Consider the following 22840-nt stretch of genomic DNA (forward strand, 5'->3'; position numbering starts at 1 on the left):
CCCTCTCCCTAAGAGCAGCGGTTCAGGCCTTCTCCCCATGGGCAGGAATTTCTCCCATGGGCCACCCAGTCAAGGGCAGGCTTCTGCGGCTTCTGGATTCAGAGCCTGTGTGTCACCATCAAGCAGCAACCCCAGGCCACACTTCCTCAGACTTTCTTCTGTTTTCAAGGCCCCAGTTAAGTGCAAGGGACTCTGTTCCATGACGGAGTGTCACTCGGTTCCAGGTGGTGGGCTCGAGTGGGTGAGGGAGGCCCTTTGAGTCACGGAGGAAACCGAAGAGTGGAGTCCCCACAGCCCCCGGGCCCAGGCTCCAGGAGGCCGCACCCCAATACTTTGGAAATGTGTAACTCGCACCCTCATCCTCCTCCCACGGACCTGGGGTTCGGCTGCTGCTGATTCATTTTCAGAAGCTCCTCTTTCCACAGCAGCATGAGGAAGGACTGTCCCCCGCCAGAGCCATGTGTGCTTGCTATGATTCATCACATCGTCTGCAACCGCCTCAAAAATAGCCCTTACGCAATCCAGGAGCCGCTGGGAGCCTTGCGGCACAGGGGCTTCCCCTCTTAGTCACCCTCTGGGCCTCGGTCCACTTCCACGCAGCCACGGGAACGCGGAGGGACAGGCACATGCCCAAAAGAGGAACTTGGGAAATTAGCAGGCGGGGTGAAGGCCGCCCCCCATTGCTGGCAACGGCTATGAGGCAAGATCGCAGCTGTGCGGCTCCTGTAGAAGTGAAATGTGCACCGTAAACAAAATCTCCCTGGGCCAAGGGTGGCCTCTGCCCTGTGCCCTCTGGTCCTGGGGTCTGTGCATAGGAAGAAGGGCCTGGACGCGGCTGGCCTGCTCTTTCTGCAGATTTGGGTGTTTGCTGGCGAAGCAGGCCGCTGGCCTTGGCAGAAAGTGGTCCCAGCTTTGGAAAAACAGCAGCATGGACAGAAGGATGGGGACGTGCCCATCGGGAGATCCTGCTGCCGGCCCCCAAGACTCAAGTCAGGTGTTTTTTGATTCTAGCTGGCCACGGTCACCTGGAGGGGGTGGGGGTGTAATAATCACGGATGCTAGAGCCCCATCTCCAAAGATTCTGACTCAACTGGCTGGGACAGAGCCTGGGCCTACTTTTCAAAAGCAGATATTTTATTTTATTTATTTTATTTTATTCTATTCTATTCTATTCTATTCTATTCTATTCTATTGAGAGAAAGAGAGGCTGCACTGAGCCAGGGGCACAGAGAATCCCAGGAGGGGCGGGGCAGCAGGGAGAGAGAAAGAAGTGGGAGAGAGAGAGAGAAAGAGAAACGGGGCTTGTGTTTCCCCGAAGCGGGACTTGAGCTCACCTGATGTGAGACTCGAACTCATGAACTGAGAGATCATGACCGAAGCAGAAGTCAGACGCTTAACTGAGCCGCCTAGGTGCCCTAAGGAAAGTGGGTGATGGGCATTGAGGAGGGCACCTATTGGGATGAGCACTGGGTGTTGTATGGAAACCAATTTGACAATAAATTTCATATGAATAAATAAATAAATAAATAAATAAATAAATAAATAAACAAACAAATAAATAAATGCAAATATTTTAGAGTTGGGACACTTCCCTAGTAAAAGCCCTCACTTTGCATTTGAGAAGACTAGGCTGAGAGAGTAACAGGGACATATTCAAGGTCGCACAGCAGCTAGTGGGAAAGATTAGACTTGAACTTTACCTTGGCCTACAAAGTCCTACATGACACCCCTGCTCCGCATTGCCTTGTTACCTCTCCAAACTTTCTGACTGTCTCCTCTCTCCTATTCTCTTCCTCTCACTTTCCCTCTCTCTCCTCTCCCCTCTCTGTTCTCTCACCCACGTCAGGGCTTTTAAGTGCCCATTTCCCCTGCCTTTACCCCAAACCCTTCGTGATTCTCAGTCAGCAGACTTCTCTGCCCCTCCGTCTCCTCCCCTCGCTTTATCTTCCATCATGACACAACTTGCTCTCCTGTCTGTATTCACTTATCAGCTTTTCTCCCATTAGAATGTGGCTCCAAAAGAGCCACGGCTCCCTGCGTGCCCCCCACACTCGCACCGTGACTGGCACACAGCCGTTGCTCAATAAATATATTTGTTGAATGGATGGATGACCCCAGCACAGGGTGCCCACGGGCACCCAGGCCCCCAGCCCACACCCACCAAGCCAGGGTACCGACTGCCTGCCAAGCCCTGAGGTCACATGTTTCTCCTCAAGGACTAGCTCAGGAATGCCCACGAAACAAGCTCAGAACCCAAACCATTTCTCTGTACACTAATGTGTCCAAGGCATGCCCATGGAGGACCAACGCTGCTTCAGAACCAGCGCACCAGGGTGATCACAACCAGAAAACAGCTGCCCCAGCCCAGAACCCCCCCGGGGAGGCCTTTCTAATGATGCTCGCACTGATCAAATGCGTTCAGACTCCTGTGGGGTTTTGCCTTCACAATTTACCGGCCCCCAGCTCTTGACTTTATAGTCGCCATCTTGTTTTCAACCAATCGTAACCTGTGTGTGTGCAGCTGTTTATTGACCACAAAATGATTTTGCAAATATGCTCGATCCTCACGGCAAATCAGGGAGCTGGACGCTGCTGTCCATTTTACAGATGAAGCCCATGAAAGCCCAGAAAAGCAAAGTCACTGGTCTAAGATCACACAGCAAAGGACACAACCAAACTCGGACTTGAACCCAAGTCACGGCAAGGGCCAGTCTTCTACTCTAGCCTCCACTCCAGCTGCCTTTCCACACCAAGTAGATTGGATCCCCTACCTCAGTGCCAAGCTTCACTCTGGATCACGTGCTGCCAGAAATCTCCCCCTCCTGGAAGAGGAAGGTTTGCCGTGCTCAAAGAGATATAACAGATCAGGTCTCAGCTTCTGAAGCTCAGTCCAGAAGAGGGAATACCAATGCTGTAAGTGACTCTAACTATTTGTGTCCCCCCAAAAGCAGAGCCTGAGACAAGGACTAGGCTTCACACAGATTATTTAGGAGGTGACCTTAAGAAGCAGGAATGAGAAGAATGGGGCATAAGTCAGAGAAGGAGGAAAAAGTCAATAGAACTGTGTGCTTTTGAAATTGCCCTTGTAAGCACAGAAGCTAGATTCTTCGGGGACCTCTGACTTCCGGGCTACCCTTGAACAAGACTGAGTGGGCCCTCACTACTGGGCCTGAGGCAGAAAATCAGAGTCACATGTCTGGCGTCTGAGGTGGGAGGCGGTGAGCAAGTGTCAGAACGCACACAGAACCCTCCGCCCACCCGAAGTGCAGCTAAAAGCAGACACAGGCTGCAGGGATGAGCTCAGGTCACCAAAGCATCCCCTGCAGTGACATCTTTGGACTAAGTCCACACAGTCTCTTCTGGTGACGACTTTGAAAGTAGTCCAAGCGTGTTTATTTAAAAGAAAAATCTGGTCACACTTCCCTCACAGTTTTGACCATCGAAGAGTCAGAATTATATAGGTCAACAATTTCTCAGCAACTTCCTGAACTCAGAGCTGGACTAGGGCCCTCCACCAACCCACAGCAGCCTGGGGCTCTCCGCACCTGGCAGTCACTCTAAAGCTCTACCAGGTTCCAGGTCTTCTGAGGCTGAACCCCAAGATCTCTCCGCATCAGGGCCCTTCTTCCTGCAAGAGGTCCTCACCAGGCCCTCGTGGCTCGGCCCCTGTGACTATGATGCTAGCCCGACTTGGCCCTTCCCCCCCAGATCCCCTGTGGTGTTGATGGGGACACTGGGCTGAGGTGACTGGCTCAAGGCCCTTGACAAGTTAAAAGCATCTGGCCCTTTGGCACACAGGCCCAGGACAAGCCACATAATTTACAGGGCCCGGTGCAAATTGAAAACGCAGGGCCCCTTGCTCACAAATTAATAAGAGTTTCAAGACAGTGAGAGCAGAGCCAACTAAACCAAGGGCAGAGTCCCTCTGAACGCAGGCCCTATACGATCGTACGGGTTGCACACTCATGCACACTGCATAGGCCACACCTCTCCCAGAGAAATTCCAAAGGGGAAGGGTGGGCTACTTCCAAAACAACAGCCTTCCAGCCAGTGAGCCTGGGATGGAATCTCAACTTTGCCTCTCACCTGTTGTGCAATTGATATGAATTGCTTATGCCCCTGGGCCTCAGTTGCCTCATCAGTAGAATGGGAACGAGATGGCAAACTGCACGTAAAGTACGTGGAACATGAAAGGCACTGAGCAAACATGTGTCCTTGGCCCTCCCTCAACACCTCCCTCCTCCATTCCAGTTTCTTCCTTTTCAGGCTAAAAGAACCAGGACACCCCCCCCCCCACACACACACACACACACGCCTGACCCCACCTTGGCCATGGCTTAGTCTCAAAATAACAGCTGGAAAAGGTTGGGGATGGTGTCCAGTGAGGGAGAGGGCCCTGGACTCCCCGACTCTGCCAGGCTGGGGCCACCAAATCCGCCGCACCCCTCTGCTGTCTAAGGAAAGGTCAGAGGTTCCCATGGATGGCAATTCTTCCTTCTCACCCTCCTTTTTCCGGGACGGAAGGAGAACAGATGGAGAGAAAGGCTGCACGAGGCCTCTACTGACTCATCATGACATTGTGGGCAGGTCACACATGAGGATCTGGGCCTCAGCTTTCCCATCGCAAAAATGGAGCCGATGATGCCTGCCTTGGCCTCAGCGACAGGATGTCTAGAGAGCATTCATTACGGCTGTTGCGCGACTGTCATTGTGCTTTCGCTAATAACACACCGCCCCAGTGAGGCCCAGAAGGCCCCGGGAGCTTTGGGAAAACACACTCTCATCCGTCTTCAAAGCATCCCTGAGAAGTAGGTGGGCGGCAAGTGTCAGGTTATGGGGGGAGGGAAACAGAGGCAGTCCCCAGGGGCAAGCACCTGTTTGGCAGGGAGGAACGGAAGGAACCCCTGGGCACCCTCGGCAGGGATGGTGACAGTCTCCCCTCTGCTGGGAGTAAGTCTGAACACCCCAGGGAAGGCGACCTCCCTGAGCTTCCTCCTGAAGGAGAGTCACGAGACCCACTTCTCAGAGTCGCAGTGAAGACGGACCACGGGAGTGGCACCTAGTAAGTGTTCAGGAAACGTGCGTCCTGAAAGAAGGAGGGAAATAGGTGGGTCTAGCCCGATGTCCTATCCACGTTTGCCCACTTTCAAGGACAGTGGTTTGTTGGACCTCCTCTCGGTAAAATTGCATTTTACATCTGCATTAGGCCACAGGCCACACGTCTCTGGACTCAGATACTACACGGTGACGGATGACCAGTTTCCCATCAGCCTCCCGAGGACGTCTGGTCCCGGCCTCCCCGCCCAGGGGGACATGTCAGGTGGAGGGGGATGGAGGAGAGCAGGACCCCTGTTCCAAGCAAAGCCTGGCGGGAGGGACAGATGTTTATGAAGTTCCTATGGTTCGCTTGGGAAAACGGTGGCCTGAGAGGTTAAGCGGCTTGAGAGGTCCAGCGTCGCTGACAGGCAGAGTCAGGATCCAAACCCAGGACTCGGTGTCCGTAAGCTCTTTACAACATGTGACACCTGAGGCCAGGAACCCAGCCCGATAGGCAGCAGCTCGAGAGACCATCTTGCCCAATCTCTCAGCCTGAGGCCAAAGAAATAAGTGCTCAGAGAAGTCAGGGCAACAGCCCAGAGCAACTGGAGTCAAGCTGGGGCCCGTGCCTCGGGCCTTCTCTTCTGCCTTGGCCTGGGTTGGGGCGGCTCAGGGGCACTGACCAGGCACATGCCGGCCCTGACTCAGAGACCAGGAATCCCCCTGAGTGCAAAGCAAGGGCAGGCGTGACCTCTCCAATCCTAGCTGCCCCTTTCGTAGTCGTCTGCCCAACTAAGCACCTGTTGGGTGCCAGGCCTTGGGGGCACAGACCATGACCACACAAGGCGTGCCCTGCAGGTGGGTGGGTGGCATTTTCCACACAGCCAGGGAAACAGAAGTGCAGGGAGGCCACACTGAGCTTGGTGGCAGGGCTGTACGAGAACCCAGTGTTTTGCCTCCATGTCGGCTGCCATCGGCCAAAGGAAGAGAGACTTCAGCAATGAAGACAGGGAACGGAACAGACAGTGACTGTGTCATTTATTGTCCAAACTGGGACAATTCTGAGAGTGAAAAAAGGGGATGCAATTAATAAATACACCAGGACACCAGGCACAAACCAGATTGTCCCAGGCCAACTAGAACATGTGGTCGGAGGAACCGTGAGCCTGTGATGTGCCAGCCCCAGTGACAGCAGCTTCCCACATCACTGAATTGTCACATCAGTTCTGAAAACTAGATGCTAGTGTTACATCCCCATTGGACAGGTTCAGAAACTAAGGCTCAGGGCGGGTGATAAAGCCTGCTCAAGATCCCAGCACCAGTGGGCAGCTGCAAAAGAGGGGTAAGTGGATACGATTTGGGGCCTGAGGGAAGAAACAAGACACGGCATAGTCAACGAATCTGGCCGCCTTGGGGAGGAGGCGTTATGGCCGGTGTCCGTCCATTATGAATGGGCAGAACCCACAGCAAGCTGGTTATTAAACGTGTCTAGTATTCCCCCTGACATAGGAGCCCACGGGTGGCCCAGGAGAGTAGAGTGTTCTGTGGGATGGGGGCTGGGGCAGGGGAGGGCCTTGGGTAGACAGGAAGGCCCCTCGTTCCTGGAGCTACGGGAGAGCTAGAAGGAGCCTCCTCCTGTGGCTTGGCCTCCCTGGGGTGGTGGCCTCTGTGAGAGGGAAGTCCTCTGCTTCCTTCCTTTTTCTCCTAAGCAGATTTGAAAGCAACCGGTCCGGGGTCTTAAGGGCCAGGGGGCTCTGAAAGACGTGGCCACCTCAGTCAAGCTGGACAGAGGGCCATGCCCCAACCTGGATGGGACCAGGCAAGGGACAGGAGAGACGTCTGCAGGACAACGTGGACAGACCCGGCCAGACTCGGCCACAGGAGATCACGCCTGCCCCTGTCGATGGGACTGTGAGGGTCCCGGCGTCTGTGGAGGCCCCTCCACAGCCCCTTTGTGTCTGGGCCTGGGTACACTGCCCCCTCAGCCCCACCTCCCAGGCCTCTGCTTTCTAACAGGAAGTGCCTTTCTCTTTCTATGTTTCCCCCCTTGGCCTGCACCCAGCTATCCCCAGCCCGGAGTCGGGGTGACTTTCAGGAAACTCATTGTGAAAAACTCAACCACTCCCAACTGACTGCCTCCAGCCACCTGGGGTGAGGTGTGAGATGTGGGCAGGCAGGGCCACCAAGCTGTCGGCATGGCCTGACTAGCTGAGACCAAGGAGCTAGGGTCACGGCAGCCCCCTCCCCACCCAGCTCCTGCACACGGACACACACATACACACACACACACACACACACACACACACACACACACACACACAAGCACTACTGAAGCAACCCGGGGCAGAGAGGGAAGACACGCCCCATGAAGTGAGAGACTTGGAGGAATCTTAGAAGGCTTCCTGGAGGAAGTGGCATTGGATCCAAGATGTGAAGGATGCTTGGAAGCAAAGAGATGAGAGATGTTTCAGGTGGAGGAAACAACTCCATGGGGAGGCCTAGAGGAGCAGAGAGAAGACCAGAGTGACTGGGGCAGGGTGGGGACGGGGCGGGGGCACACAAGCTGGGGGAGAGGGAGGAGTAGTTGGGTTAAAAGTCAAACGGTTTGCAGAAACCACAGGGTCAGGAGTGTAAGGGGAAGCCTCTGAAGACTTTTAAGATGGGAGGCAAGGGGCACCTGGGTGGTTCAGTGGGATTTCAGTTCAGGTCATGATCCCAGGGTCCTGGGATCGAGCCCCACGTCAGGCTCCTTGCTGAGTGTGGAGCCTGCTCAAGATTCTCTCTTTCCCTCCCCTTCATGCCCCTGCTCACACTCTCTCTCTCTAAAAATAAAATAACATTTTTGGAGTGCCTTGGTGGCTCAGTCAGTTAAGTGCCCGACTTCAGCTCAGGTCATGATCTCATAGTTGGTGAGTCTGAGCCACACGTCTGTGCTGACAGCTTAGAGCCTGGAGCCTGCTTCAGGTTCTGTGTCTCCCTCTCTCTCTGCCCCTCCCCTGCTTGCTCCCTGTCTCTCACTCTTTCTCTCTCTCAAAAATAAATAAACATTGGGGCGCCTGGGTGGCGCAGTCGGTTAAGCGTCCGACTTCAGCCAGGTCACGATCTCGCGGTCCGGGAGTTCGAGCCCCGCATCGGGCTCTGGGCTGATGGCTCAGAGCCTGGAGCCTGTTTCCGATTCTGTGTCTCCCTCTCTCTCTGCCCCTCCCCCGTTCATGCTCTGTCTCTCTCTGTCCCAAAAATAAATAAACGTTGAAAAAAAAAAAAAAAAAAAATTAAAAAAAAAAAAATAAATAAATAAATAAATAAATAAACATTTAAAATTTCTTTAATGAATAAAATAAATAAAAATAAAATAACGTCTTAAAAAAGATGGGAGGCAAAGGCGTGGCTCCATCAGATTTGCCATTTGAAAGATCAATCAGCTATGGAGGGGAAGGAATGGAACAGCAGTTCCCGGTGGGGGTGATTTTGCCCCCAGGGAACACGTGGCCACATCCACAGACATTTTTGGTTGTCAAAACTTGGTGTGGGGGCGCTACAGGCATCCATCGCCCATCCTGGGTAGAGGCCAGGCCGCTACTTACCCCCCTGCGATGCCCAGGACAGCCCCCCACCACAAGGAATCATCCGACCCACAACACTGATAGCGCCCAGCTGAAGACACTGCAGGTCAGAGGAGAACAAAAATGGCGGCAGGAAGTGTGGGGAAGACGCCAGGGCAGTGAGCTTGGCAGGAGAAGCTGCACGCAAGAACTGGGGTATTGGCTGTGAAGACAGAGCGGACGGATCCGTGCCAACAGGACCTGGTGATGGGTCTGACGTGGAGAAAGAAGGAACCAGCTCCCTGTCCCATCACTCTACCCCCATGACGCTTCTCACTTCTGTTCTCTTTTTCATCCGCACTGCCCTCTCATGTGGACAGGAGCAGTAGCCTCCCAGCTGGCCTCTCGGCCTCCAGGGACACCTCTCCACTCCATAACGATGTCAGAATGGTCTCTCAAAAGCTCAACTCCGGTCAGGTCAGACCCTTGCTCTAGAACCTTCCATGGCTCCCCAAACCCGAGAAAATGAACTGACAAGTCCCACTTGGCGTTCAAGTCCCTTCCCTCCTCCCTCACCCATTCCCAATTCCACAGGTCTTGTGGCACACATTTTTGGCTGCTTATCAAAAATACATCTCATCTTCCTAGCTAACAGAACCCCAGTGTTGTTTGATAATCTGTCCCCTTCCACACGCATGCTTCCCTAGGCCAGTCCTCTGGCCAGTAAGCAGGAGATACAATTCTGGCCTTGGAAACATGCAGAGGAGCAGAGGAGTGAGAACTTCTAGGGAAGGCTTCTTTGCTGATAAATGAAAATTCCTGTGAAGAGATAGTTCCCCACCCTCTCTCTGCTAGACAGTGTCATGTCTACAAGCACCACCTGAACCAGCAGCAGCCTTCCTGGGGCCATGGCGGACAAGGCCACGGCGAATCTGTGAGATGAGGGCGGCGGAACAGAGACGGGAAAGAACCTGGGCACCTGACGAGTTAGTTGAGCCATCGTGTTGGCCAACCTGGAAGGGCCCTGCTTCGGGACTACATTCCGGGTGCAACCAACGAGCCGGAATTTTCTGTTGCTTGTAGCCAGGTCCTGCTACGCCCCCTGCCTCCAAACCCAACTCTCTTCCCGCTTCTGCACTCATACTGTGCTTTCCCACATCTGCGCCAGCGCTCGTGCTGTTCCTTCTGCCCATCTGTGGGACCTCACCCGTCCCTTTAAAGACCCATCCAAATGCCACCTCCGCTCCTCTCTTAAACCCACTGACCGGAAGCAGCATCTCTGTCGTCTGCACATGACCTGAGCTTCACCCTGGTGCTCATCGCTCTGCCCCTGTCATCAGAGTCATTTGCGTTAAGTCTGATTCTCAGGGCTAGACAGTGAGCCCCGAGAGGCTAGAGCCCACGGCGCGATTTACACTAGGAGACCTCACAGCACCCTGACGGGTATCTTCCTGCCCTTGTAGCAGCTTCTGCTGACCCCTATTCCCAACTGCATTCATTTCCTATTCCTACTATAACAAATGATCACAGATTTAGCAGCTTAAAAAACACAAATGTATTATATCACAGTTCTGGAAGTCAGAAGTCCAAAATGGGTTTCACTGGGCAGGATGGGATTCCTTCCTGAAGGTTCCAGGAAAGAATCTGTTTCCTTGGCTCTTCCAGCTCAGGACCGCCCGCATTCCCTGGCTCGGGACCCTCTTCTTCCAGCTTCAGTGCCATTAATGGTATCAACCCAACCTCTGCTTTCCACATCAGGCCTCCTTCTCTGACTCAGACCCTTCTGCCTCCCTCTTATAAGGACCTTTGTGATTACATCAGGCCCACGCGATAATCCAGGATAATCTCCCCATCTCAAGAGCCTTAACCTAATCACAGCTGCAAAGTCTCTTTTACCATGTGAGGTTACATACTGGTAGGTTCCAGGCATTAGGACATTGGGGGGTGGATTATTCTGCCCACCGCACCAACTAGATTCCAAAACGAAACAGCCAGAAATTCATTAGAAGACAGTAGGTAAACAGCATCATCAGGACTAGGAGACCTCAGGCGTCATTCCAGGTTCCTAAGCATTATAACGCAAATTTTCAGTTTGGCATTTCCCAGGATTTAACGAAATTAGCTTGAGCCATAAAAGATGTGAGCCCAGAATTGAGACAAACAAGGCAAAAGGGAGCTGAGCGACAGGGAGAACAGGTGCAAGAGACTTAAAATCTGAGACCCATCCCCTCCAGGTCAGGCCGTAACACCAGGGATGGGTCCAAGGGGCCCCCGGTAACCGCTTTTCAGTCCCATAAAGCTCTGCGTACTGCCTCTGTCTCCCTCTCTTTTTCTTGGATAGAGAGGCCTTCTCAGGGTGTGGAGGAGCTGTGCCTTGCTGAGCTCACTAAGGGGGGCTGGCTGCCACCGCCACCGGGCACGCAGCCCCGGGAGTGGCATTAGAGGAGTCCGAAGGCCCAGGTGAGGCTCCAGCCTCCACAGCCAAAACACAGAGGCTGGAAACTCAGTAGAGCCTGGGACATTCGAGACTTAGCTGCCCTCCATCCCACAGCCCCGAAGCCCTGCTGTCTGTTATCAAATAAATAAGACTGCCACAAGGTGCTAGTGGCTGGTGACAAGCTGTTCTGTTGTTCATCCTTTGGTAGGAGTTTTCTGGTAAACAAGGACCTCAGCCCAAGGAAGAAATGGCACGTGGTGGAAATTCAGCGCCATAACAGGCTGCCCGGGGAGGCATTTGGCCACCCCAGGGCGGCAGACACGGTGGAGAAGCCCCGCCTCGGTGGCCCCTCTCAGAACTGATCTGTGGCTCCCCCCCCACCCCCCCGGCCACCCCCCGGCGGCCAGAGCCCCACCTGGGCCTTCGGACTCCTCTAATGCCACTCCCGGGGCTGCGTGCCCGGTGGCGGTGGCTGCCAGCCCCCCTTAGTGAGCTCAGCAAGGCACAGCTCTTCCACACCCTGAGAAGGCCTCTCCATCCAAGAAAAAGAGAGGGAGACGGAGACAGCAAGCCGAGTTTACAGGACTGAAAAGTGGTTACCATCAGAATAATCAAGGGCAAAGCAGGTCGCCTCCAATTCCTCTTTGAAGCGATTTCACAAACTGAATTCCTTCCCTTTGACCAACTTTCCCAATCCTCACATATTTACCTTGCGGGGGAGGCTGCTAAACCCCCCAGCCCCGTGGCAGTGCTCCACTCAACCCGTCCCCCTGAAAGCCACCCCAGCTCTCTCCCCGAGAACCAGCAACACCCCCAGCAGAACACAGGTTCCAACGAGCGAGTTGAAATTCTCACCATCACCCTCGGAGGGGGCCGTCGGGCTCCCATTTTACAGGTGAGAAAACTGAGGCTCTGAGACATTGAGGAACTTGTCCAAGGTTCACAATCAGCTAACGAAGAGCCGGGCTGGTATTGGAGCCCAGGCCAGCCAGCCTCCAGGCCCAGGGCTGTGTCCGCCACAGGAGCAGGCCTCCAACTTACGGCCTCAGGCACGCTTCGCACTCTTAAAACAACTGAGGTCCCAGCAAGCTTTCATTGTTGTGGGTTATATCTATTGATAGTTGCTATATTAGGAATTAAAAATAAGGAGACGTTTCTCTTTGTTAATTCACTTAATAACAACCCCATTTTATATTAGCATAAATCATATCTTTTCATGAAAAATTATCATACTTTCCAAAACAAAACAAAAATTAGTGAGAAGGGTGTCACTGTTCGACATTTGGCCAACCTTAATGTTGCACTTAAGAGAAGACAGCTGGGTGTCCGTCCCTGCCACGTAGCATATTTCACTATGCTATAACCCGCTATCTGAGTTAAAAGTAGAGGAAGAGGGGCGCCTGGGTGGCGCAGTCGGTTAAGCGTCCGACTTCAACCAGGTCACGATCTCGCGGTCTGTGAGTTCGAGCCCCGCGTCGGGCTCTGGGCTGATGGCTCAGAGCCTGGAGCCTGTTTCCGATTCTGTGTCTCCCTCTCTCTCTGCCCCTCCCCCGTTCATGCTCTGTCTCTCTCTGTCCCAAAAAGTAAATAAATGTTGAAAAAAAAAAAAAAAAAAAAGTAGAGGAAGAAAAGCCTAGAATCTCACAAAATCTCCTAAAAGTATCCCTAAACAAGATTCTGAGGAACGCAGCACTACATATATACTGCCTCATTTGTGACGCTCCAACCCCAGGTTCCCAACATGGGGCTTGCACAAAGTAGATGTTTATTATGTTTGTTGAGTGAATAAATGAGGAAGTGCAAGGCAAAGCTGGGCAAGGAAAAAGTTGAGTCTTAGGTCAAAAAGCAGATTTAGGCTGTACCTGTGGGCTTCCACTACCCAGGCCCTGCTTTGCCAAGGGGAGAAGGGAAAGAGAGCGAAACCTTCTAAGTCAGGGTCGCTGCGAATGGCTGTGCAGGTGCTAGACTCTGCAAGAGCATCCGAGGTGGTGAGCGGAAGCAAGAACCCGGCCCGTGTTCTGCTCACCAATCCTTGTGCCTGGAACAGCCCGAGGGAGGGCTGCATTTTTTCAATTTGCACAACTCCGCTGACTGTGTCAACAGCAGTCAAGCCCTCATCTCGTAGATGTGAGCCCCCGCCCCCCAAACACATCTGGATAGAGAAGGGGCGGGTAAGTCCCAAATTCTTAGCAAGGGTGCCAGGAGATTCTGCAGTCACCCCTGGGCTGAGCCAGGCAAGTAGGACTGCAGAGAAGACAGGAGTCCTTATTTTCGCACCTCTTACGTAGCCTGGGCCTCACTCTGCACCTACTACACGCCCACACAGCCAGGGGCCCTGGCAGGCAACCGCACGCATCGTACCCACTGGATATGCAGCCCTGAACGCGGAAAAGAACATCAAAGAAACAGCACCACGGGCTGCTATTCTTTCTTGTATCGCAGTAGTTCTCAGCCCTGGGGATGAATTGCCAACGTCTACAGACGTGTTTTGTTGTCACAGCTTGGTGGGGCAGGGGAGAGTGCAGGAGGCAGCCGGTGGGTGGACCCCGAGGATGCTGTTCCGCCTCCTACAGTGCACAGGACAGCCCCACACAGCCAGGAAGATCCACCCAAAATGCGAACAGCGCTGAGGCGGAGAAAACTTACCGCAATGAAAATATGGGCTCTAAGCCCAGAGGTCCTGGGTTCAAATCCCAGCTTGGCCACTTTCTAATTCTGTAACTATGGCAGATCCCTTAACAGGCTGTCCTCTTCTGAGAAATGGAGGAAGAACATCTCCCCCACAAGAGGGTTGAGAGGATCACATCGGGGGAGTGCCTGCACTTGCCAGATGAAGGCACTTGGTCCCTCTACTCAACCAGGCCAATGGTAACAATAATCCTGTGCCCGGTGTCTGCCACTGGCTGGGATTCTGCCGGCTGCCTGCTGAATGACATCAGTCTCCGCTTCCTCTCAGGAAGCTCATGGCCCAGCAGCCAAGTAAAGTTCCACGATTGCAGCTATTTAAATCAGCATGCATGTGAACAGAGACTGGAATGTTCAAAAATAAGAGGGTTTATGGGTGGAAAGGTTTTTTTTCTCTTTTTTCCAAAAAAAGAAATCTTTAATGTTATTTTTATGTTGTTTTCCCATCAAAAGGAGAAAGGGGGCAGGGAAGGAATTCAACTTGTTTTTTAAAAAAATATAACATGTAGGGGCGCCTGGGTGGCTCAGTCGGTTGAGTGTCCGACTTCAGCTCATGTCATGATCTCACGGTTTGTGAGTTTGAGCCCTGAGTCGGGCTCTGGCTGACAGCAGAGAGCCTGGAGTCTGCTTCAGATTCTGTGTCTCCCTCTGTCTGCCCCTTCGCTGCTTGTACTCTGTCTCTCGCATTGTCTCAAACATAAATAAACATATATATATATATATATATATATATACACACACACACACACACACACACACACACACACACACACACACATAAAACACGTAGATGATTAAATATGAACAGAAGTACCCTTCTTCCTAGGCCTTAATGGTGGTCTGGGCGAAAATCTAATTTCTGCACATCAAATCATTTTCTAACACATGGTTGACATTTAACAAAGGCAGGTGCTGGATCTTTTCTAAAGTTAAGAACAGTCCCCTCTATTCCCTGAGTATCTGCATTTTCATCTTGTGTAAAGCCAGCCCCTCCTGCAGAAGCCAGGCGCTCTCTAAGTGCTGATGCTGGGTAGCAGGTGCGTGTGGTGCATGGGGACAGTCAGAGAAGACTTCCTGGAGGAGGCAAGATTTGCACCATATTTGTGAAAGCGGGCATCGGCGGGGAAGAGGGAGGGCCACCTGAGGAATGAATGTCATGTACAAAGACTCAGGGACAACAGCCCGAAGGAGACCAGCCCTGGGGAGGCCCTGGGAGAACACTCTGAGCAAGGCCCTTGCGGGACTGCTGGGGCTCCGGAGCTCTCCAGTGGAAAAGCCAGGTAGAAATGAGTCACAGAAGTTTCCTCACTGCAGTGCCCTCAGTCTCTTCACGGCCTACTGCCGGGAACTGGGTGTCGTTCTTACACTCGCAGCACCGCTTGCCCACCCACTCCAGGACGCCCAGCCCTGGGTATCCTTCACCTCCAACCCCACATGCCCTGGGCCCTCCTCTGCACCCACAGGTCCCACACACTGCTCTATCCTGGACAACTAAGCTCCCCTTTCCGAGCCTCACTCTCCTAGTGTTTAGAACGGATGATGACATTCACCTTCTAGGGTCGTCTAGGGCACTTCATGGAAGGCACCACGAGGAAAGTGCTAGACATCCTGCCTGAACCCACTCCTTCTTAAGGAAGGGTGGAGTCAGCCTCCCTCCCACACCCTTCTGGCTGCCTCCTCCGTGCTCCCTTGGGCTTCTCCCCTGAGGGAGCCAAGCACACACACGCGCGCGCGCACACACACACACACACACACACACACACACACACACACCCTACAGGCTCTTCTGAGAGATCCTGCCTGAAACATGAAAAAGAAGTGACTCGAGACTAAAAAGCTTGTACAAGAACAAGTTTGGTCAAGACAGCGATGGGGGGAGCAGACTTTGAGTACCCCTCCCCTCCGTGTTGAAGCTACCAGTCCTCATGCACACCTGCACACATCCTGACAAAGTCCCCGTGGCTAGGCACCGCCTAAGTGCTGGGCCCTGTGCTGGGCACTTACACACAGCAGCTGATGCATCCTACAAGGAAGGTGGACACACACATGGGAACCAGAGCCTAGAGAAGGTACGCAGCTCACCAAGAGCTCCACGGCCAGCAGAGCTGAACCGCATGATGTCTTTAATAAAAAGGCCGTATTTCTCCTGCTCCCCGCCTTCCCTACCACCATCTTACCCACGCCGCAACCCACCCCCACACATCTCCATCTCCTCCTCGGGGCAGCACTAGAGTTTGGCTGACCCACACTGACCCCACCCTCCTTCTCCTCCTCTAGTAGAAAGGCGGGAAAGCCAAATAACCAACTTCCCCGTCTCCATGCAGTTGAGGGGTTACCATATGGCACCGTTGTGACCAGTGAAATATAAGCAGAAGTCTGCTGGGAAGGGCGGGGGGAGGCATCTGGGAAAGTTTATGACTTTCCCAAGAAAAAATAAACAGCCCCAGCTGGTGTGATCTCTCCTTCCTTCCTCCTGCATGGCCCATGGGCGTGATGCCTGGAGGCACAGCAGCCATCTCTGAACCAGAAAGCCGGAAGTCAACACACCAAGATGGCAGAGCGAAAGGCTGGATCTGGATAATATTGTTGAGTTTCTGCACTAGCTCTCGGCTGCCCACCTCCAGACTTCTTTCTTTATGAGAAAAAAATATTCCCCTCGTTATTTAAACCGCAGCGAATTGAGTCTTCTATTACTTGTCCTGAACACACTCTTGATACACTATGCAAATTGTGACCCTACACTCCAACCAATACACATAGACAACCCCAAGTCCCACCCTAGCACTGTCCCTTAATACTGTTAACATACCCCATCACTTTCCCACTTGGGACACCACCCCAGACCTTCCATGCCATCCTGGCATCCATTAAACGCATATGCCCCTAAACCAAATGCTCTTCTCCACCTGAGAGCCCAAGAGCTTACTCTCTGTCACCCAACCCCTCCCACTACACTCCCCCACCTTTCACCCTAGAGCAATCCCCGCCCCCCTCACCCCTCCCCACTCGCTGGGCTTCATTAACTGCCTCCACCATCTCATAGTCGCTTTGGGAAGACAACCAATGTCTCCCCAAGGCCAATGGGAGTCCAGTCGGGTTTCTATTTTCTGAGTTAGAACAGATTGCTTTGCCCACCTGAGATCATTCACCCCTTCACAGTGCAGAAAAACTCTGCTCTGTGTGAAAAACAAAAACAAAAAAGAAAACAACAGAACCTTTTGCCTTCTCTTTGAGAACTTTATTTCAAAACACTGGACCATGTTGATCATTTGACAAACATGGCGTTGGGCAATACGTCCAGGGGCCAAGAGAGACACTCAGGGAACATCCTTCCACACAGGGGTGAGCAATCGGAGTTATAAAGGCCTTGGAAGTGGCCAAGCCAGGGTCACTCACTTAAGTAGGTGGGGAACAGTGGGACTGGAGAAAGAGGAGGAGAAATCCAGACGCTCAGACACAACACCTTTCGTTCTGAGCCCACCTCCCTGAGGAGAGCAGGAGTCAATAACTCACGGTGTGACGGCAGGAGGTTGGTGCCAGCCTCACCCGACCATAGAGGCTGACCACTAGTCATCCCATCCCTTCTGATCCGGATCCTGAACCCCTCTACCGCCTACAGGATGATTTTGTTATCCACCCACAGCTCTGCCTGCTAATGCAGAACTGGCCTGTGGGCACAGAACCAGGCCAGGAAGCCCCGAAGGAGACCAGGACAGAATCCCAGTGACCCCCCCTTCAAGCTGCATGATCTTGGGCAAGTTACTCACCTCCCTGTCTCAACTGTATCTTTTGTGAAATCTGGGTAATAATAGTTAATATGAAAGCCACAGGACTATGTTGAAAATGTGATGAGATTAGATGAGACACTGAAAAGAGTACATGTGGGACTCGTGCATGTGGGAACACAGATGCTGCGACAGGGGACAGGCACCCAGCAGCAGGCAGAAAGATCTCACCTCCCCAGGAGACACCGGCCTTCAGCCTCCCGAGAGCTGAGGTAGGCAAATGGGGGGGTGGGGCTGAGGGGCGGGGGCTGGAGATGGCCAGGTTAAAAATTCTCGCCCAGTCATAATCTTAATCCACTGACCACAGTGAGAAAAAGTGTGGGAATTAAGAGCTGACTCCAGGATTCCTCTGAAAGAAACAACTGCCTTTGTTTAGGGTGTGGGGGAGGGGAGGAGAATTATAAATACGTTGACAGGTGAGTGGGTGGCCGGGTGAGGCTGGGAGGGGCCATGGGAACCTCCTGATGGTTACTGTCAAACTTTGTCACACCACAGCCCGTGGTCAGACATACTTCTTACACTGTCACCCAGTAACACGTGTACAGAGTGACCTGTGTGTGCATGCGCGTGCACACACACACACATGCACACATACACACACAGATGCACAGGAAAAAAATGGAAGAGATGGGCGGGAGTGTGGGTTTGGAGTGTCCACGGTAGTTTCACCTGGATCTCAAGGGGCAGGACAGCCCCTGTGACAACCGGGTTTTGTGTACAAGAACAGAAAGAACACACTCAGGGTTGTCATCCCTGCTCTCCCTCAACCAGCCTCTGGGGGCTGTGACTCTGTTTGTCTTTGTCACCGTGTGCCACGCATCTGTACCTGGGAGTCTGGGGGAACTCGTGTCCATGTGCCTGTGTATCTGTGTGTCCCTACATCCGGTGCCTGTCACTGTTCGTCCCCACAGGCCACGCAGGAAGAAACACAGTCCCCTAAGTCGAGTTTCAGGGTTCTTTCTCCACGTTTCCTGGATCCTCTGTGTCACGGGACTAAGAGAAGCCTGGGCAGAATCCTGGCTTCCTTCTGGAATCGGAGAACCTCAGCGCTGTAAAAGACCTTGGCAATTCATTGGCCCAGGAACCTCCTTTTAGAAATGGAGGAAATGGAATATTACGGGAGGCTGAGAAGCTGTGGGGAAGGAGAAAGAGCACAGAGTCAGAAGTTCTAGAACTATGCCATCCAGTACAGCAGCCACTAGTCATAAGTGCCTAGTTAGCGCTAGAAACATGACAAGTCCAAACTGAGAAGTGCTGTAGCATAAAATACACCCCAGATTTCAGAGACTTAATATGAATAAAGAATGTTAAATTACTCAATAATTTTTATATTGATTGCATGTTAAAATGATTATATTTTGGATATATTGGGTTAAAAATATATTATTAAAATTAACATTACCTGTTTATGTTTACTTTTTTTAAATGTGACTGGCTACCAGAATCAGAGTATGTATGGAGGTCCCATTTCTGGTTCACTTTCTATTCCTATGGGACACACAGATTTAGAATCTTGTACCAGACATTTAACTTCTCTGAGCCTCAATTTTCCCAACAGTAAAACGGGTGTGATAAGGCCTATCTCTGAGAGTTGCTATATTAACTGAGAGAGCATATGAAAGTACTTTTAAATACTAAAGAACTATTCAGATGAGGGGGTGGATGGTGGCAGTAACTGAGATTCTGGCCAAGAGAAAGGGACAGAAAGAATAAAGCACTCGATGGTCTGACCTTCAGGCAAACACCCACAAGACCAGCCCTGAGAGTAGGCAAAGCATATGGCTACCTACTCACCATGGTTTTGGTGCTGGAGAATGAGCCTCCCCCCGCCCCCGCATCCCAACCCCATAGACCCATCACCCAAACCAACACTTTCAAAGACTCTTTCAGCAACTGGCCTATGAGCCAGACCACATTATTCTCACCCTCCACAAGTCCCAGCTACCCCTCCAGCCTCCTCTGATCTGCAGGCTGTCTCTTTCCAGGCAGCCTGAAGCTTTCCTCCCCAGGACCCATCCTGAAAAGGACCATTTCTCATCTGAGTGGGATTTCCTAACTATGCTTTTTCTCTGCTCTTTCAAGAGATTCTGAAAAGAGGGAGATGGCCTCAACCTTAGCCTGGGGGGACCAGCCCCTTCCTGGGACCATCACCCAGGGCCATCCCTGTTGCAATGGTGGTCTCGTAACAATTGCTTACAAACCCGGTTAAGCAAGCTGCTTTTGCGTGATGGGGCTATCTTGAGTAAACAGCATCCTATGTCCCCTGCCGGTCACTTGCTCAAGACATTGCTGGACATTGCATTAGAGTCACTGACACACAGAGTTTTGAAAATGAAAACAGGCCCTCTGGCTTATGATCAGATAGCATTTAACTCATTCATGATTGCGCCAGGTTTTTCCAAGGCCCTGGGGCCACAGAATGGATATTGCCACAATGTAGACAGGGGATGGTGGAGACAGTTGGAGGCTCAGGCCTTCTATGGGATGAAGCTTTCAAAGGTGAACAGGCCAGATGGGGTCTACATCACCTTGGCCCCAGTGGCCCTCACGTGTGCCTCTGGGGCTATTTAGCTCATTGGCTCAACCATGATGGGGTTGGGGGAAAAAGTGTTGTTCGTTCTAGTCCATCAGTTTTGCCCCTTATTCTGAAGACCTTTCCTGCTGATGGAGCTCCTGAGTTTGAAAGGAGAGCACAAGGGGCGCCTGGGTGGCTCAGTCGGCTGAATATCCGACTTCGGCTCAGGTCATGATCTTGCAGCCCGTGAGTTTGAGCCCCGTGTGGGGCTCTGTATGGACATCTCGGAGCCTGGAGCCTGCTTCGGAACTTGGGTCTCCCTCTCTCTCTCTGCCCCTCCCCTGATTGTGCTCTGTCTTTCTCTGTCTCAAAAATAAATAAACGTGAAAAAAAATTTTTAAGAAAGAAAAAAGAAAGGAGAGCATAAGATGTATTTCATGCATCTATTGCTACATAACAAACCAGCCCAAAACATAGTGGTGTGAAACAATAATGACTAATGATTCCTCACAGTTCTGCTGGTTGGCCAGACGATTTCCCTGCTGGTTGTGTCTGGGCTCCCTCACTCGTGCCATTGTGTTCAGTGGGTGGTCAGCTGGAGTAGAAGAACCAAGATAGCCGCACTTGTAAGTCTGGAAGGTGGTGCTGGCCACCAGCTGGGGCACCCCAGTTTTCTTTCACATGACCTCTCATCTTCCAGTTGGCTAAATGGCTTCCTTACGTGGTGGTCTTGGGAGATCATTCTCAAGGGGCAAAGGTGAAAGCCACAAGGCACGTGGAGGCCTCGGCTCCATAATTCATACAGCCTCACTTCACCACCTTCTGCTGGTCAAAGAGACTCACAGGACCAGCTCAGGTTCAAGGGTAGCAGAATAGACTCTGCCTCTCGATTGGAGTTGCTGCTAAATGTTTTGCAGTCTACCACAAGGTGACAAAATGTAAGTATCTTCGTGGAAAACTTTCCCCACCACCAGAAAATAATTTGGCAAAGTTATGTTGTCTGAATCAAAAACCAAACTCCCAGACTGACAAAGAACTTTTGTCTGATTCATGAATGTGTATGTAAAGGTAAGTCAATGGGCTCACATCGAGTCATCCATGGAGTTATACTCGAGTTAGAACTTCTCACATTGAGTTACTCAGGCCTGGTTGAACATTCAAGTCACTTGAGAGGCATTTCCAAATCCCAGTTGCCTGGGCCCCACCCCAGACCTCCTGGATCAGAACTGTGATTAGGGATAGGGCGGTAAGGCGGTGCCGGGCCTGGTGATCTGCATTTTCAAAAGCTCTCCCAGTGATTCTGACCCACAACCAGGATTAACTGGGTTAGCAAGCAAGCTTTATAACATCAAGGCAGGCTATCCAGACAAATGGGACATGTGCCTATCTTTTATACACAGGCTTCTCTTCAATCCAACCTAAGAAGTTGTTAGAACTAGCAGAGTCTACCCTGGGCTCTGGACTGGCCAAGACGCCATCCCTGCTTTTAAATTATAGCTGACACTCACTGCCTGACGAGCCCTGTTCTGTAGACTCTCCATGCATCACCCCATTCAACCTCCACAGCTCCGTGAGGTGGGAACTAACATTAGCTCCATTTTATACACAGGGAAACCGAGGTTCGGAGAGATTATGTGGTTTGTCCCAAGTCCCACAACCAGTAAAGAGAGAGAAATGGAATTCAAACCCAGGCCACCTGGCTTCTGAGTCCATGCCCTTAACCTCTAGACCACCTGCCTCACTCAGAGCACATCATCCAGGACAAGGAGGCTGACAATCTGCTATGTCAGGCCAAGAATGCTCTGCACAAAAAAATAAATAAATAAATAAATAAATAAATAAATAAATAAATAAATATTAAAAAAAAGACCCCATGAGCTATGAGTTTGGAGTCTCTGCTTTCTCTGGTTCACTTACTGTTCTTAAAAGTGGATCTCAACTCTGTACATTAGAATCATCTGGGGAGCTCTTTTTTTTTTTAAAGTTTATTTATTTTTGAGAGAGAGAGAGAGAGTCAGGCTGCAAGTGAGGGAGGGACAGAGAGAGAGGGAGACACAGAATCCAGAAGCAGACTTCAGGCTCTGAGCTGTCAGCACAGAGCCTGACACAACACGGGGGCTTGAACCCACAAACTGTGAGATCATGACCTGAGCCAAAGTTAATCGCTTAACCAACTGAGCCACCCAGGCCTCCCGGGAGCTCTTTTAAAATAAGGATGCCTGATCCCCAAAGATATTATCCACCTGCTCTGGGTGGAGTCAAATCGTGGGGGTTTTTTATGTTGTTAAAGTTCCCCAAGAGAATCTAGTGCACAGAATTAAGAACAAAGTTTCTGGGAATGACCCGTTCTCGGTAGGGAGGAGGGTGACCCCAGTGTGGGCAACACCTACAATCACCATCTCTCATGAACTTCCTAAAAATCAAAAAGGGGAAACGGGCCTCTGGATCAAGTGGACAGATGCTCCGGCCAGAGGCTGTGCATTGGCAGTAAATGGGTAGCTTGGAAATGATCGGGATGTCCCGCCCCAGACATTCTCATCAAGCTGGCCTGGGACAGGGTAGGGTATCTTCGTCTCTCATACTCACCCACCAAGTTGACTCGAAAGTGTACCCAGTGTGGGAACTACTGATCCAGCCCTAGCCTCTCCCTTTACAGATGAAGAAAACAAGGCTCAGAGCGAAGTGACTTGCCCAAGGTCACACAGGGTGCTTGCTCTGGAGGCAGAACTGGAGCCCAGAGCTCCTGGCCTGTGCTGTTTCCATGCTGTCACCCCTTACAGTTTGCAAAACTATTTCAACTATTTTACCTACCTGGTCTATACCCTGCTGCTCCCTGTCA

The 22840-nt window shown here is 51.9% G+C and overlaps 1 long non-coding RNA gene across 1 annotated transcript; it reads left to right on the plus strand.

The window, feature by feature from the left end:
* The first annotated feature begins 17070 nt into the window (after positions 1-17070).
* Positions 17071-18893, plus strand: LOC123586769. Its single transcript, XR_006706940.1, has 2 exons — positions 17071-17698; positions 18398-18893. It is a non-coding gene; the product is annotated as an uncharacterized LOC123586769 (long non-coding RNA).
* The last annotated feature ends 3947 nt before the right edge of the window (positions 18894-22840 follow it).

Source organism: Leopardus geoffroyi, chromosome C3 (genome assembly GCF_018350155.1).
Source record: "Leopardus geoffroyi isolate Oge1 chromosome C3, O.geoffroyi_Oge1_pat1.0, whole genome shotgun sequence".
Taxonomy (NCBI): domain Eukaryota; kingdom Metazoa; phylum Chordata; class Mammalia; order Carnivora; family Felidae; genus Leopardus; species Leopardus geoffroyi.